The sequence below is a fragment of the Salmo salar genome, chromosome 16 (genome assembly GCF_965601325.2).
Source record: "Salmo salar chromosome 16, fSalSal1, whole genome shotgun sequence".
NCBI lineage: Eukaryota > Metazoa > Chordata > Actinopteri > Salmoniformes > Salmonidae > Salmo > Salmo salar.
In genome coordinates this window covers 57,544,211-57,560,000 of record NC_138306.1, presented here as the reverse complement: position 1 = coordinate 57,560,000, position 15,790 = coordinate 57,544,211, and positions in this window count along the sequence as shown.

Sequence of the window (15,790 nt, the reverse complement as noted above, 5' to 3'; positions counted from 1 at the left end):
TGTGGTTAGTCAGTGGTCCTTCAGTTGATAATGGGTTTAGTTTCACCATGTGGTTAGTCAGGGGGCCTTCAGTTGATAATGGGTTTAGTTTCACCATGTGGTTAGTCAGTGGTCCTTCAGTTGATAATGGGTTTAGTTTCACCATGTGGTTAGTCAGTGGTCCTTCAGTTGATAATGGGTTTAGTTTCACCATGTGGTTAGTCAGTGGTCCTTCAGTTGATAATGGGTTTAGTTTCACCATGTGGTTAGTCAGGGGGCCTTCAGTTGATAATGAGTTTAGTTTCACCATGTGGTTAGTCAGTGGTCCTTCAGTTGATAATGGGTTTAGTTTCACCATGTGGTTAGTCAGTGGTCCTTCAGTTGATAATGGGTTTAGTTTCACCATGTGGTTAGTCAGTGGTCCTTCAGTTGATAATGAGTTTAGTTTCACCATGTGGTTAGTCAGTGGTCCTTCAGTTGATAATGGGTTTAGTTTCACCATGTGGTTAGTCAGTGGTCCTTCAGTTGATAATGGGTTTAGTTTCACCATGTGGTTTTATTCAGATGGTCTGAGCCTCAGTCATCTGCATAGTTTCCTACACAACATGCATCCCCGGGCCATCCCAGAGCCTTTCATTTGAATCCCCTCATAATAAGACACAAACTTCGTGCTACAGTAACTTGTGTGTTTTGTTTTGAATGTTACAGTCACTCAGTAAAAGACATATAACCTTACCACAATGAACCAATTTTTATCCTCCCCCTCTATCAGAAACTCTCTGAACAGATGGTCGGTAGTTACGTTCGCAATGTAAATATGGTGCAGTTGAATACTGTCAACTCAAGCTGTGAGTACAATAGAGGGAGAGTATTCACAATTATAAACTGTGTGGGTCAAGCTCTGAATGCTGATTGGCTGACAGCCGTGGTATATCAGACCGTATACCACGGCTATGACAAAACATTTTATTTTTACTGCTCTAATTACATTGGTAACCAGTTTATAATAGCAATAAGGCACCTCGGGGGGTTTGTGGTACATGGCCAATATACCAGGGCTAAGGGCAGTGTCCAGGCACTCCACGTTGCGTCGTGCATAAAACATCCCTTAGCCGTGATATATTGGCCATATACCACACCTCCCCGTGCCTTATTGCTTAATTAGGCAACTCCTAGTCAGTGTTCCAAATGGCTCCCTATAACCCAATATAGTGCACTACTTTTGACTGTAGCCCTATGGGCCATGGTCTTCAGTAGTGCGCTAAGGGGCCGATTCCGACCCGGGTTAAGGGCGAGTATATGGAACGTAATTCCCTTTTTATGGTCTTTTCTCTCTATGCGTATTCTGACCTTGAACTTAAGCATGAGAATAGAATGCTATTTACCCGCTATTCGGTTTGGGGGGAGTGGAGATTAAATAAATGAAGGTGTGGAGGAGGCGTGTCTACAGATACACTGTATTAATGATCTGTAGACACGCCTCCTCCACACCTTCATTAATACAGTGTATCTGTAGACACACCTCCTCCACACCTTCATTAATACAGTGTATCTGTAGACACACCTCCTCCACACCTTCATTAATACAGTGTATCTGTAGACACGCCTCCACCACACCTTCATTAATACAATGTATCTGTAGACACACCTCCTCCACACCTTCATTAATACAGTGTATCTGTAGACACACCTCCTCCACACCTTCATTAATACAGTGTATCTGTAGACACGCCTCCACCACACCTTCATTAATACAATGTATCTGTAGACACACCTCCTCCACACCTTCATTAATACAGTGTATCTATAGACACACCTCCTCCACACCTTCATTAATACAGTGTATCTGTAGACACGCCTCCTCCACACCTTCATTAATACAGTGTATCTGTAGACACAAGGCTTGTGTAGGAAAGGCTTGTGTAGGAAAGGCTTGTGTAGGAAAGGCGTGTCTAGGAAAGGCTTGTGTAGGAAAGGCTTGTGTAGGAAAGGCTTGTGTAGGAAAGGCTTGTCTAGGAAAGGCTTGTGTAGGAAAGGCTTGTGTAGGAAAGGCTTGTGTAGGAAAGGCTTGTCTAGGAAAGGCGTGTCTAGGAAAGGCTTGTGTAGGAAAGGCTTGTGTAGGAAAGGCTTGTGTAGGAAAGGCTTGTGTAGGAAAGGCTTGTGTAGGAAAGGCTTGTGTAGAAAAGGCTTGTGTAGGAAAGGCTTGTGTAGGAAAGGCTTGTGTAGGAAAGGCTTGTGTAGGAAAGGCTTGTGTAGGAAAGGCGTGTCTAGGAAAGGCTTGTGTAGGAAAGGCTTGTGTAGGAAAGGCTTGTGTAGAAAAGGCTTGTGTAGGAAAGGTTTGTGTAGGAAAGGCTTGTGTAGGAAAGGCTTGTGTAGGAAAGGCTTGTGTAGAAAAGGCTTGTGTAGGAAAGGCTTGTGTAGGAAAGGCTTGTGTAGGAAAGGCTTGTGTAGAAAAGGCGTGTCTAGGAAAGGCTTGTGTAGAAAAGGCTTGTGTAGGAAAGGCTTGTGTAGGAAAGGCTTGTCTAGGAAAGGCGTGTCTAGGAAAGGCTTGTGTAGGAAAGGCTTGTGTAGGAAAGGCTTGTGTAGGAAAGGCTTGTGTTGGAAAGGCTTGTGTAGGAAAGGCTTGTGTAGGAAAGGCTTGTGTAGGAAAGGCTTGTGTAGGAAAGGTATCAATATCTAAATCAGAATCGGGCCCTAAGTAGGGAAAAAGTTGGATGTAATGAGACACAGCCCTATTGTTCTGAAACAGGTACTAGTGGTTACTTCTCCATGGGGGCAATCATAGAAGTATAATCTGAGAGTGTACCCATGAGGTTACCGGTCATATTACCAGGGTTAGAGCTTCCAAGCCTGTTCTATTCATTCTATTTCTATGCTTCTATAGTTGTGAAAGAGGTACTAGAATAGCAACTACTTCCCTCACCTAGTTTCTCTTTTCCACATCACCGACCCATGACACATACCGACCCATGACACATACCGGTATACCACTTAATAAAGGACTGGGAAAACAAGTGGGAGATTTGTCAATGCTAAAATACTGTCTTACTCTGTATGACAGAACGATAACAGAAAACACTCACTCAGCTATGGAAGTGAATTTTAATGCCTTATTTTTGATTTTTTGATTGAGCATCTGTGATGATTTCAACGTTTTATGAGTCCAGCACATAGGATCATCATCCCTGTTTTGTAGATGAAATCAAAGTTCATTGGTCGCGTAACACAGATTTGCAGGTGTTACAGCAGGTGCAGCGGAATGCTTACGTTACCAGCTAAGATGGGCTTTCTCTCATTGGCTATATATGCCTGCTGCATATTTACCAGTGCTACTCGTTTTGTTTTTGTATGTGGGAGCCACTTTGGGTTGCGACAATCATTCAGTGGGCCTCACAGATCTTCAAATTTGTAGTACCTTCCCTTCCAATATGATCAGTTATCAATTTGAGAGCAAATTCAGAGCAACAGAGCACATGCAAATTGATTTGATGTACAGCACATCACAAATATATACATACACACCTCAAATCGGCTACTTCGCATTAAATAAGACCCCGTATTAATAAGGGTTAGCTCATGAGTTGGATGAGCGAAATATAATTCGTTCTAAATGTATAGTCTGTTGTTGCTATCCTTGTGAGGCAATCCAGGTGTGCATTAGTCAGTCTGTTTCTCTGTTTTTGTTTCACAATGTTCATTGTTGTGCTCCCGAGTGGCACAGCGGTCTAAGGCACTGCTATTGCAGTGCTAGAGGTGTCACTACACACCCTAGTTTAACCCCAGGCTGTATCAAAACCGGCCTTGATCGGGACTCCCATAGGGAGCTTGAACAATTGGCCCAGTGTTGTCTGGGTTAAGGGGAAGGTTTGGTCAGGGTAGGCCGTCATTTTAAATAAGAATTTGTTCTTAATTGACTTACCTGGTTAAATAAAAATAAAAAATGAAAATGTTTCTTCACATGAATAAGTGCTGACAAAAAAATGATGTCACCTTTTGCGCACACTGCTCCAGAAATGGGTAACACCTGATCCTAGTTCACCTTGCAATGTTTCGTTTGCCCGCAGCTCCACTATCTCACTCTCAGAGGTGACACTGGCACATGAAAGGGGTTCTCAATGAAGTTGAAAAACTCTTTGTACTCCATGATATCCTTGAATCTTGACTCAAAAACTCCAACTTCAACTCTTCCAACACACACAAATGCATCACTGTTAAAATGTTGCAGTATTTCTGGGTTGTATGTGGTGAGTGCTCTGAGTTTTGGTAAATTAACAAACTGTCTGTCAGGTATGAACAGAGTGTGGATTTTATTTTGAAGCTATTTTAAAGCATTGAATTGAAATTGTATCATTGTTATTGTATCACTGCGAGCCGGAATTTAAGGACTTGCGGGCCGCATACAGCCTGCGGGCCGCGCGATGAGTACCACCGACATACACTGTATGGACCTACACACTTAAATATACAGACAAACACTCTTAAGCCGTCACACAATTAACATGGCCGTTATACTGGCACTGTGAAAGGCTGTTGCAGTTATATTGAGGACAAACGAGCTGAAAGACAGAGGTCAGTTTACTTTTAGACATATGCTGACATTGGTGAACTAGAGAAACAACAAATAGGCCAAATGCTTACTCAATGTTGACTTACTGTGGTAGCAGGATTACTTTCTTGTCATTCTGGTTTGGAGGTGAACAGGCTGTGGCAGGTTATGCCTCATCTAATCTCATCTCAAATCTCAAACGTCCAGAGAAAACTACCCTGATTGATTTGATATTGACAAATGTTCCACATAAATATTGTGCAGGTTGGTGTTTTTTGTAATGATTTAAGTGACCATTGTGCTGTTGTTGCTGTTAGAAATACTAAGGTTCCTAAGACAAACCCACGCTTTATTCGTAAGAGAAATGTTAAGAGTTTTAATTAGCAGTCTTTCTTTCATGATTCGTTAAATTTTGACTGGAGCAAGATTGATCTTATTCCTGATGTGGAAACTGCCTGGAAATTCTTTCATGATAGTTTCAGAGTTAAAGGGAGGGATAACCCATGGTTTTCTCCAAATAGTAAGCAAACATGCCCCATTCCACAGGTTCAGAGTTAAAGGGAGGGATGCCCCATTCCACAGGTTCAGAGTTAAAGGGAGGGACAACCCATGGTTTTCTCTAAATATTAAACAAACATGCCCCTTTCCACAGGTTCAGAGTTAAAGGGAGGGATGCCCCATTCCACAGGTTCAGAGTTAAAGGGAGGGATGCCCCATTCCACAGGTTCAGAGTTAAAGGGAGGGATGCCCCATTCCACAGGTTCAGAGTTAAAGGGAGGGATGCCCCATTCCACAGGTTCAGGGTTAAAGGGAGGGATGCCCCATTCCACAGGTTCAGTTAAAGCGAGGGATGCCCCATTCCACAGGTTCAGAGTTAAAGGGAGGGATGCCCCATTCCACAGGTTCAGGGTTAAAGGGAGGGATGCCCCATTCCACAGGTTCAGAGTTAAAGGGTGGGATGCCCCATTCCACAGGTTCAGAGTTAAAGGGAGGGATGCCCCATTCCACAGGTTCAGAGTTAAAGGGAGGGATGCCCCATTCCACAGGTTCAGGGTTAAAGGGAGGGATGCCCCATTCCACAGGTTCAGAGTTAAAGGGAGGGATGCCCCATTCCACAGGTTCAGAGTTAAAGGGAGGGATAATCCATGGTTTTCTTCTGAGCTGTCTTGTATTATTCATGAACGTAATCTATCCTGGGCAAAAGCAAGGAAATCATGTTCTGATGCTGATTGGCTTCTTTTTAGGCTGCTACGAGACAAGTGTTCTTCTCTTCTCAGGAAGACCAAGTCTGAATATTTTATGTCTGTTACCACTGATAACCTGAATGACCCTAGACAGTTTTGGAAGGCTATTAAGTCTATGTCTGGTAACAGTAATGTTAATGAATTACCATCATGTTTATTGAAGGACTCTGTTGATGTATATGACAAAACTGAAATGCTGAATTGTTTCAATGAGCACTTTGCATCATCTGGTAGGCTGTTTGATTCAGTGTTCTCTGTCTCTGTACAACCCTGTGTGAATGAACCAGTGAGAGCTGGTTAAACTTTAATGCTTTTTGCCATTTTTTTTTTATTTCACCTTTATTTAACCAGGTAGGCAAGTTGAGAACAAGTTCTCATTTACAATTGCGACCTGGCCAAGATAAAGCAAAGCAGTTCGACAACATACAAAAACACAGAGTTACACATGGAGTAAAACAACATACAATCAATGATACAGTAGACAAAAATAAGACTATATACAATGTGAGCAAATGATGTGAGATAAGGGAGGTAAAGGCGAAAAAAGGCCATGGTGGCAAAGTAAATAAAGTATAGCAAGTAAAACACTGGAATGGTAGAATTATAATTTGAAGAAAGTTCAAAGTTAAAATATAAATAATATGGTGCAAAGGAGCAAAATAATAAATAAAATAAATAAATACAGTAGGGGAAGAGGTAGTAGTTTGGGCTAAATTATAGATGGGCTATGTACAGGTGCAGTGATCTGGGAGCTGCTCTGATAGCTGGTGCTTAAAGCTAGTGAGGGAGATAAGTGTTTCCAGTTACAGAGTTTCAAAGTTACACAAAGCCCTGAAATCCTTAGATCAGAGAAAGCCTGCAGGTCCTGATCTTTTGGATCCCTGCTTTTTAAATCTGGTAGCTGATTTCATAGCTGAACCACTTACATATCTGTTCAATCTAATCATGAAATGCAATGAAATTCCAAAGATCTGTAAATCAGCATTCGTCCTACCACTTTTAAAAGGGGGAGATCCAACTCTTTTAAATAATTATAGGCCAATCTCAAAGCTGTCACCCCTGGTGAAAATACTTGAAACCCTTGTGAGTGACCAGCTAAAATAGTTTTTATAGACTAACTCTATTTTATCAATGTACCAATCGGGCTTCAGGAAGAAGCATAGCACAATTACAGCAGCCATGAAGGTTTTAAATGATATCACTGAAGCCTTTGACAAAAAACAGCACTGTGTCTCACTTTGTATTGATCTCTCTAAGGCTTTTGATACAGTTGATCATGTTATACTGAGGCAGAGATTGTCGAGTGTAGGTCTTTCGGAGCATGCAGTTGTATGGTTTGTTAACTATCTGTCTGATAGAACTCAGTGCACTCAATGTGATGGGCTCATGTCTGTTAAATTGTCTGTCTTTAATGGTGTGCCCCAGGGCTCTGTACTTGGTCCCCTCTTATTCACTATTTATATAAATAATTTAGACAAAAATGTGCAAAATGCTCAACTTCACTTTCATGCTGATGATACTGTTATTTATTGTTGTGCCTCGTCTCTCACAAAAGCTTTCCAGAACATGAAAACTGCTTTTTATACTGTTCAACAATTGAAGCTTTTCTTCAATGTTGACAAAACTAATCTAAAGCAAGAAATAGACATCTGAACCTTTCACCTATTACTACCTGTCAGGGCAAAGAGATTGAGACCTCGTATAAATATCTTGGAATTTTAATTGATGACAGCTTCTCTTTTAAATTGCATATTCAACAATTTATAAAAGAATTGAAGCTGAAATTGGGATTTTATTTCAGGAATAAGGCCTGTTTTTCTTTTGAAGCCAGAAGGAGGCTAGTATCAGCTACACTTATGCCTTTACTAGACTATGGTGATATTATATATATGAATGCTTCCGCTCAGTGTTTGAGATCAATTGACACCCTTTACCATGGATCTTTGAGATGTATTTTAAACTGCACAAACCTTACGCACCACTGCACTTTATATACCAGGGTTGGCTGGCCTTCTCTAGTCACTCGTAGGCTCAGTCACTGGTGAACTTTTATTTATAAAGCCATTTTGGGTTTACTACCATTTTATTTGGGCATTTTTATTGTTCAGAAATGTGGTGTGTACTCTCTTCGTTCTCAGGACTTTATCCTGATGACGGTTCCAAATGTTCGAACTGAATTTGGTTGAAGGGCTTTTATGTACTCTGCACCATCGGCTAGGAACGCCTTACAAAATACTTTAAACTGGAAGAACTTGGTCCCGATTGGTGTTTTTGAGGCTGATTCCCTGACCTGTCAATGTTTTTAATTTGCTGTTTTATGATTTTGTTATACTCTTGTGAATTCAGTGTTTTTTCACTAGGTTATCTGTAGTTGTTGATGTTGTCTGTCTGTAATTGTGTAATGACTTGGTGCTGCCTATCTTCACCAGGACACTCTTGAAAAAGAGATTGCAAATCTCAATCAAATAAATAAAATCCACCAGCCATCTCGCTCTGAGCCTGGGGACGAGGTCATGTGTCACCTGGTTCATGTCTCACCTGGTTCACGTCTCACCTGGTTCACGTCTCACCTGGTTCACGTCTCACCTGGTTCACGTCTCACCTGGTTCTATCAGCATATCTATGGCTGGTCAGGAATAACATTACAGATTCAACAGAGGCCATCAGTAATGCTTCAATGACATGGCACTGGTAGGTTATAGCTCACCAGATAGATACCATGACTAGACAGGTAGGTTATAGTTCACCAGACTGGTAGGTTATAGTTCACCAGATAGATACCATGACTAGACAGGTAGGTTATAGCTCACCAGATAGATACCATGACTAGACTGGTAGGTTATAGCTCACCAGACAGGTAGGTTATAGCTCACCAGACAGGTAGGTTATAGTTCACCAGACTGGTAGGTTATAGTTCACCAGATAGATACCATGACTAGACAGGTAGGTTATAGCTCACCAGATAGATACCATGACTAGACTGGTAGGTTATAGCTCACCAGACAGGTAGGTTATAGCTCACCAGACAGGTAGGTTATAGTTCACCAGACTGGTAGGTTATAGTTCACCAGATAGATACCATGACTAGACAGGTAGGTTATAGCTCACCAGATAGATACCATGACTAGACTGGTAGGTTATAGCTCACCAGACAGGTAGGTTATAGCTCACCAGATAGATACCATGACCAGACAGGTAGGTTATAGCTCACCAGATAGATACCATGACTAGACTGGTAGGTTATAGCTCACCAGAAAGATACCATGACTAGACAGGTAGGTTATAGTTCACCAGATAGATACCATGACCAGACAGGTAGGTTATAGCTCACCAGATAGATACCATGACTAGACTGGTAGGTTATAGCTCACCAGATAGATACCATGAATAGACAGGTAGGTTATAGCTCACCAGACAGGTAGGTTATAGCTCACCAGATAGATACCATGACTAGACTGGTAGATTATAGCTCACCAGACAGGTAGGTTATAGCTCACCAGATAGATACCATGACTAGACTGGTAGGTTATAGCTCACTAGACAGGTAGGTTATAGCTCACCAGATAGATACCATGACTAGACTGGTAGGTTATAGCTCACCAGATAGATACCATGACTAGACTGGTAGATTATAGTTCACCAGACAGGTAGGTTATAGCTCACCAGATAGATACCATGACTAGACTGGTAGGTTATAGCTCACCAGACAGGTAGGTTATAGCTCACCAGATAGATACCATGACTAGACTGGTAGGTTATAGCTCACCAGACAGGTAGGTTATAGCTCACCAGACAGGTAGGTTATAGCTCACCAGATAGATACCATGACTAGACTGGTAGGTTATAGCTCACCAGACAGGTAGGTTATAGCTCACCAGACAGGTAGGTTATAGCTCACCAGATAGATACCATGACTAGACAGGTAGGTTATAGCTCACCAGACAGGTAGGTTATAGCTCACCAGACAGGTAGGTTATAGCTCACCAGATAGATACCATGACTAGACAGGTAGGTTATAGCTCACCAGATAGATACCATGACTAGACTGGTAAGTTATAGTTCACCTGGAACATGCATCAGAATAGCATGCATAGTCTGCATGACCAGTCAAGAACTAGCCTTCAGGACCTTCAATAGATCAATCACGTGGGATGTTGTCTCACCTGATTCTGGAGAAAATGGAAAGTATCAAAACCAAAACAAACAACAACAACAACAACAACAATATGTAAGAAGGCAAAATGCAAAGTATCATCAAAGCCAGGACTAGGCAGCGACGAACTAGCAGGCACATGTCTTCATGAGGAAATGCATGAAATGAAATGTACGAATTCACTACTGTAAGTCGCTCTGGATAAGAGCGTCTGCTAAATGACTAAAAATGTCAAATGTCTAAATGATCATCAGGAATTGTTATCTTCTTGGAACCTATTGAGACTCCTACTGTAATGTCAATCAGATCAGGGAGTTATAACTCATTGTCTAAATCAATAACAAAGGTCAGTGGGGGGGGGACCGCTGTAATCTGTTATGTTTATAATTAATAGATTTTTTTTATTTTTAAAGAGAGTATTGTTAGTTGAGTTTATCATAATTGCGTTGGAAGTATCTGATCTGTAACACCAAACCGCCACCATCTGTCTATGAGACATCAGTAATCTCTGTTTGCTGACAGTGACCTCTTTTAAGACAATGTATTCATTGAGGTGGGGGTGGGAAAAGCGGACCCAAAGCGTGGGCATGCACTGGACCATGTACAAAAAGGTTTCTTTTAGAAAGTAGGTTGTGAGTTTTCGAGGAAGGGTCATTCAGGGTTAAATGGCCAATCTGTGAGGACCGGGGGGGGGTCAGGTCAAAGGTTGTCTGTGAGATCAGATCTTTAAAAGTATGTTTCCATGCAGGCTCATTTGATAAGAGGTTGAATCTATCTTGTACAATGAACTTTGCGGGGACAAAATTCAGTCCCATTCAAAATATTATTTTCCTTAACCCTTAACCCTAACCCTAACCTTAACCCGAAAACCTAACCTTAACCCTAAACCTAACCCTAGCTCCTAACCCTAACCCTAAACCTAACCCTAGCTCCTAGCTCCTAACCCTAAACCTAACCCTAGCTCCTAGCTCCTAACCCTAAAACCAACTCTAGCCATAAAACCAACCCTAGTTCCTAACCCTAAACCTAACCCTAAACCTAACCCTAAACCTAAACCTAGCTCCTAACCCTAACCCTAAACCTAGCTCCTAACCCTAACCCTAACCCCTAACACTAATTCTAATCTTAACCCTAAACCTATCCCTAGCTCCTAACCCTAACCCTAACCCTAGCTCCTAACCCTAACCCTAACACTTTATCTAACCCTAGCTCCTAACCCTAACCCTTTATCTAACACTAGCCCTAAACCTAACCCTAGCTCCTAACCCTAACCCTTAACCTAACCCTAGCTCCTAACCCTAACCCTTAACCTAACCCTAGCTCCTAACCCTAACCCTTAACCTAACCCTAGCTCCTAACCCTAACCCTAAACCTAGCTCCTAACCCTAACCCTAACCCTAGCTCCTAACCCTAACCCTTAACCTAACCCTAGCTCCTAACCCTAACCATAAACCTAATCCTAGCTCCTAACCCTTAACCTAACCCTAGCTCCTAACCCTAACCCTAAACCTAGCTCCTAACCCTAACCCTAACCCTAGCTCCTAACCCTAACCCTTAACCTAACCCTAGCTCCTAACCCTAACCATAAACCTAATCCTAGCTCCTAACCCTTAACCTAACCCTAGCTCCTAACCCTAACCCTAAACCTAGCTCCTAACCCTAACCCTAACCTTAGCTCCTAACCCTAACCCTTAACCTAAACCTAGCTCCTAACCCTAACCCTAACCCTAGCTCCTAACCCTAACCCTTAACCTAACCCTAGCTCCTAACCCTAACCATAAACCTAATCCTAGCTCCTAACCCTTAACCTAACCCTAGCTCCTAACCATAAACCTTAACCTAACCCTAGCTCCTAACCCTAACCCTAACCCTAACCCTAAACCTAAACCTAGCTCCTAACCCTAGCTCCTAACCCTAACCCTAAACCTAAACCTAGCTCCTAACCCTAGCTCCTAACCCTAACCCTAGCTCCTAACCCTAACCCTAACCCTAGCTCCTAACCATAAACCTTAACCTAACCCTAGCTCCTAACCCTAACCCTAAACCTAAACCTAGCTCCTAACCCTAGCTCCTAACCCTAACCCTAGCTCCTAACCCTAGCTCCTAACCCTAACCCTAGCTCCTAACCCTAACCCTAGCTCCTAACCCTAGCTCCTAACCCTAACCCTAGCTCCTAACCCTAACCCTAACCCTAGCTCCTAACCATAAACCTTAACCTAACCCTAGCTCCTAACCCTAACCCTAAACCTAAACCTAGCTCCTAACCCTAGCTCCTAACCCTAACCCTAGCTCCTAACCCTAGCTCCTAACCCTAACCCTAGCTCCTAACCCTAGCTCCTAACCCTAACCCTAGCTCCTAACCCTAACCCTAGCTCCTAACCCTAGCTCCTAACCCTAACCCTAGCTCCTAACCCTAGCTCCTAAAGCTAACCCTAGCTCCTAACCCTAGCTCCTAACCCTAACCCTAGCTCCTAACCCTAGCCCCTAACCCTAACCCTAAACCTAAACCTAGCTCCTAACCCTAGCTCCTAACCCTAACCCTAACCCTAGCTCCTAACCCTAGCTCCTAACCCTAACCCTAAACCTAAACCTAGCTCCTAACCCTAGCTCCTAACCCTAACCCTAACCCTAGCTCCTAACCCTAGCTCCTAACCCTAACCCTAAACCTAACCCTAGCTCCTAACCCTAGCTCCTAACCCTAGCTCCTAACCCTAGCTCCTAACCCTAACCCTAACCCTAGCTCCTAACCCTAGCTCCTAACCCTAACCCTAAACCTAACCCTAGCTCCTAACCCTAGCTCCTAACCCTAACCTTAGCTCCTAACCCTAGCCCCTAACCCTAGCTCCTAACCCTTAACCTAACCCTAGCTCCTAACCCTAACCCTAACCCTAACCCTAACCCTTAACCTAACCCTAGCTCCTAACCCTAACCCTAACCCTAACCCTAACCCTAGCTCCTAACCCTAGCTCCTAACCCTAACCCTAGCTCCTAACCCTAGCTCCTAACCCTAGCTCCTAACCCTAACCCTAGCTCCTAACCCTAGCTCCTAACCCTAGCTCCTAACCCTAACCCTAGCTCCTAACCCTAACCCTAGCTCCTAACCCTAGCTCCTAACCCTAACCCTAGCTCCTAACCCTAGCTCCTAACCCTAGCTCCTAACCCTAACCCTAGCTCCTAACCCTAGCTCCTAACCCTAACCCTAGCTCCTAACCCTAACCCTAGCTCCTAACCCTAACCCTAGCTCCTAACCCTAACCCTAACCCTAGCTCCTAACCCTAACCCTAGCTCCTAACCCTAACCCTAGCTCCTAACCCTAACCCTAGCTCCTAACCCTAACCCTAACCCTAGCTCCTAACCCTAACCCTAGCTCCTAACCCTAACCCTAGCCCCTAACACTAATTCTAACCTTAACCCTAAACCCCCTAGAAATAGAATTTGACCTTGTGGGGACCAACAAAATGTCCCCAGTTGAGTGTTTACTATTCTTGTGGGGACTTCTAGTCTAGTCTCCACAAGTATAGTTAAATCCATCTACACACACACAAACGCATACGCACACACACACACACTTATGCTATTTTATTATTCTTTCGGTCTGAGATATGCAGCTCTGTAGACAGAAACCCTTTAGCAGAAGCACAGCAATAGAACACACGGTCTCTTCCCCTATAGAACACACGGTCTCTTCCCCTATAGAACACATGGTCTCTTCCCCTATAGAACACACGGTCTCTTCCCCTATAGAACACATGGTCTCTTCCCCTATAGAACACATGGTCTCTTCTCCTATAGAACACATGGTCTCTTCCCCTATAGAACACATGGTCTCTTCCCCTATAGAACACATGGTCTCTTCCCCTATAGAACACATGATCTCTTCCCCTATAGAACACAAGGTCTCTTCTCCTATAGAACACATGGTCTCTTCCCCTATAGAACACATGGTCTCTTCTCCTATAGAACACATGGTCTCTTCCCCTATAGAACACATGGTCTCTTCCCCTATAGAACACATGGTCTCTTCCCCTATAGAACACATGGTCTCTTCCCCTATAGAACACATGGTCTCTTCCCCTATAGAACACATGGTCTCTTCCCCTATAGAACACATGGTCTCTTCCCCTATAGAACACAAGGTCTCTTCCCCTATAGAACACAAGGTCTCTTCCCCTATAGAACACATGGTCTCTTCCCCTATAGAACACATGGTCTCTTCCCCTATAGAACACAAGGTCTCTTCCCCTATAGAACACATGGTCTCTTCCCCTATAGAACACAAGGTCTCTTCCCCTATAGAACACATGGTCTCTTCCCCTATAGAACACATGGTCTCTTCCCCTATAGAACACACGGTCTCTTCCCCTATAGAACACATGGTCTCTTCCCCTATAGAACACATGGTCTCTTCCCCTATAGAACACATGGTCTCTTCCCCTATAGAACACATGGTCTCTTCCCCTATAGAACACATGGTCTCTTCCCCTATAGAACACAAGGTCTCTTCTCCTATAGAACACATGGTCTCTTCCCCTATAGAACACATGGTCTCTTCTCCTATAGAACACATGGTCTCTTCCCCTATAGAACACATGGTCTCTTCCCCTATAGAACACAAGGTCTCTTCCCCTATAGAACACATGGTCTCTTCCCCTATAGAACACAAGGTCTCTTCTCCTATAGAACACATGGTCTCTTCCCCTATAGAACACATGGTCTCTTCCCCTATAGAACACATGATCTCTTCCCCTATAGAACACAAGGTCTCTTCTCCTATAGAACACATGGTCTCTTCCCCTATAGAACACATGGTCTCTTCTCCTATAGAACACATGGTCTCTTCCCCTATAGAACACATGGTCTCTTCCCCTATAGAACACAAGGTCTCTTCCCCTATAGAACACATGGTCTCTTCCCCTATAGAACACAAGGTCTCTTCCCCTATAGAACACATGGTCTCTTCCCCTATAGAACACATGGTCTCTTCCCCTATAGAACACACGGTCTCTTCCCCTATAGAACACATGGTCTCTTCCCCTATAGAACACATGGTCTCTTCCCCTATAGAACACATGGTCTCTTCCCCTATAGAACACATGGTCTCTTCCCCTATAGAACACATGGTCTCTTCCCCTATAGAACACAAGGTCTCTTCTCCTATAGAACACATGGTCTCTTCCCCTATAGAACACATGGTCTCTTCTCCTATAGAACACATGGTCTCTTCCCCTATAGAACACATGGTCTCTTCCCCTATAGAACACAAGGTCTCTTCCCCTATAGAACACATGGTCTCTTCCCCTATAGAACACAAGGTATCTTCTCCTATAGAACACATGGTCTCTTCCCCTATAGAACACACGGTCTCTTCCCCTATAGAACACATGGTCTCTTCCCCTATAGAACACATGGTCTCTTCCCCTATAGAACACAAGGTCTCTTCCCCTATAGAACACATGGTCTCTTCCCCTATAGAACACAAGGTCTCTTCTCCTATAGAACACATGGTCTCTTCCCCTATAGAACACATGGTCTCTTCCCCTATAGAACACATGGTCTCTTCCCCTATAGAACACATGGTCTCTTCCCCTATAGAACACATGGTCTCTTCCCCTATAGAACACATGGTCTCTTCCCCTATAGAACACAAGGTCTCTTCCCCTATAGAACACATGGTCTCTTCCCCTATAGAACACATGGTCTCTTCCCCTATAGAACACATGGTCTCTTCCCCTATAGAACACACGGTCTCTTCCCCTATAGAACACATGGTCTCTTCCCCTATAGAACACATGGCAAGCAGCATCCCATATCAACTTTGCTGTCCTCCTCCTAGTAGTCACAACAGCCAGCCATATTATTGGAGTAATA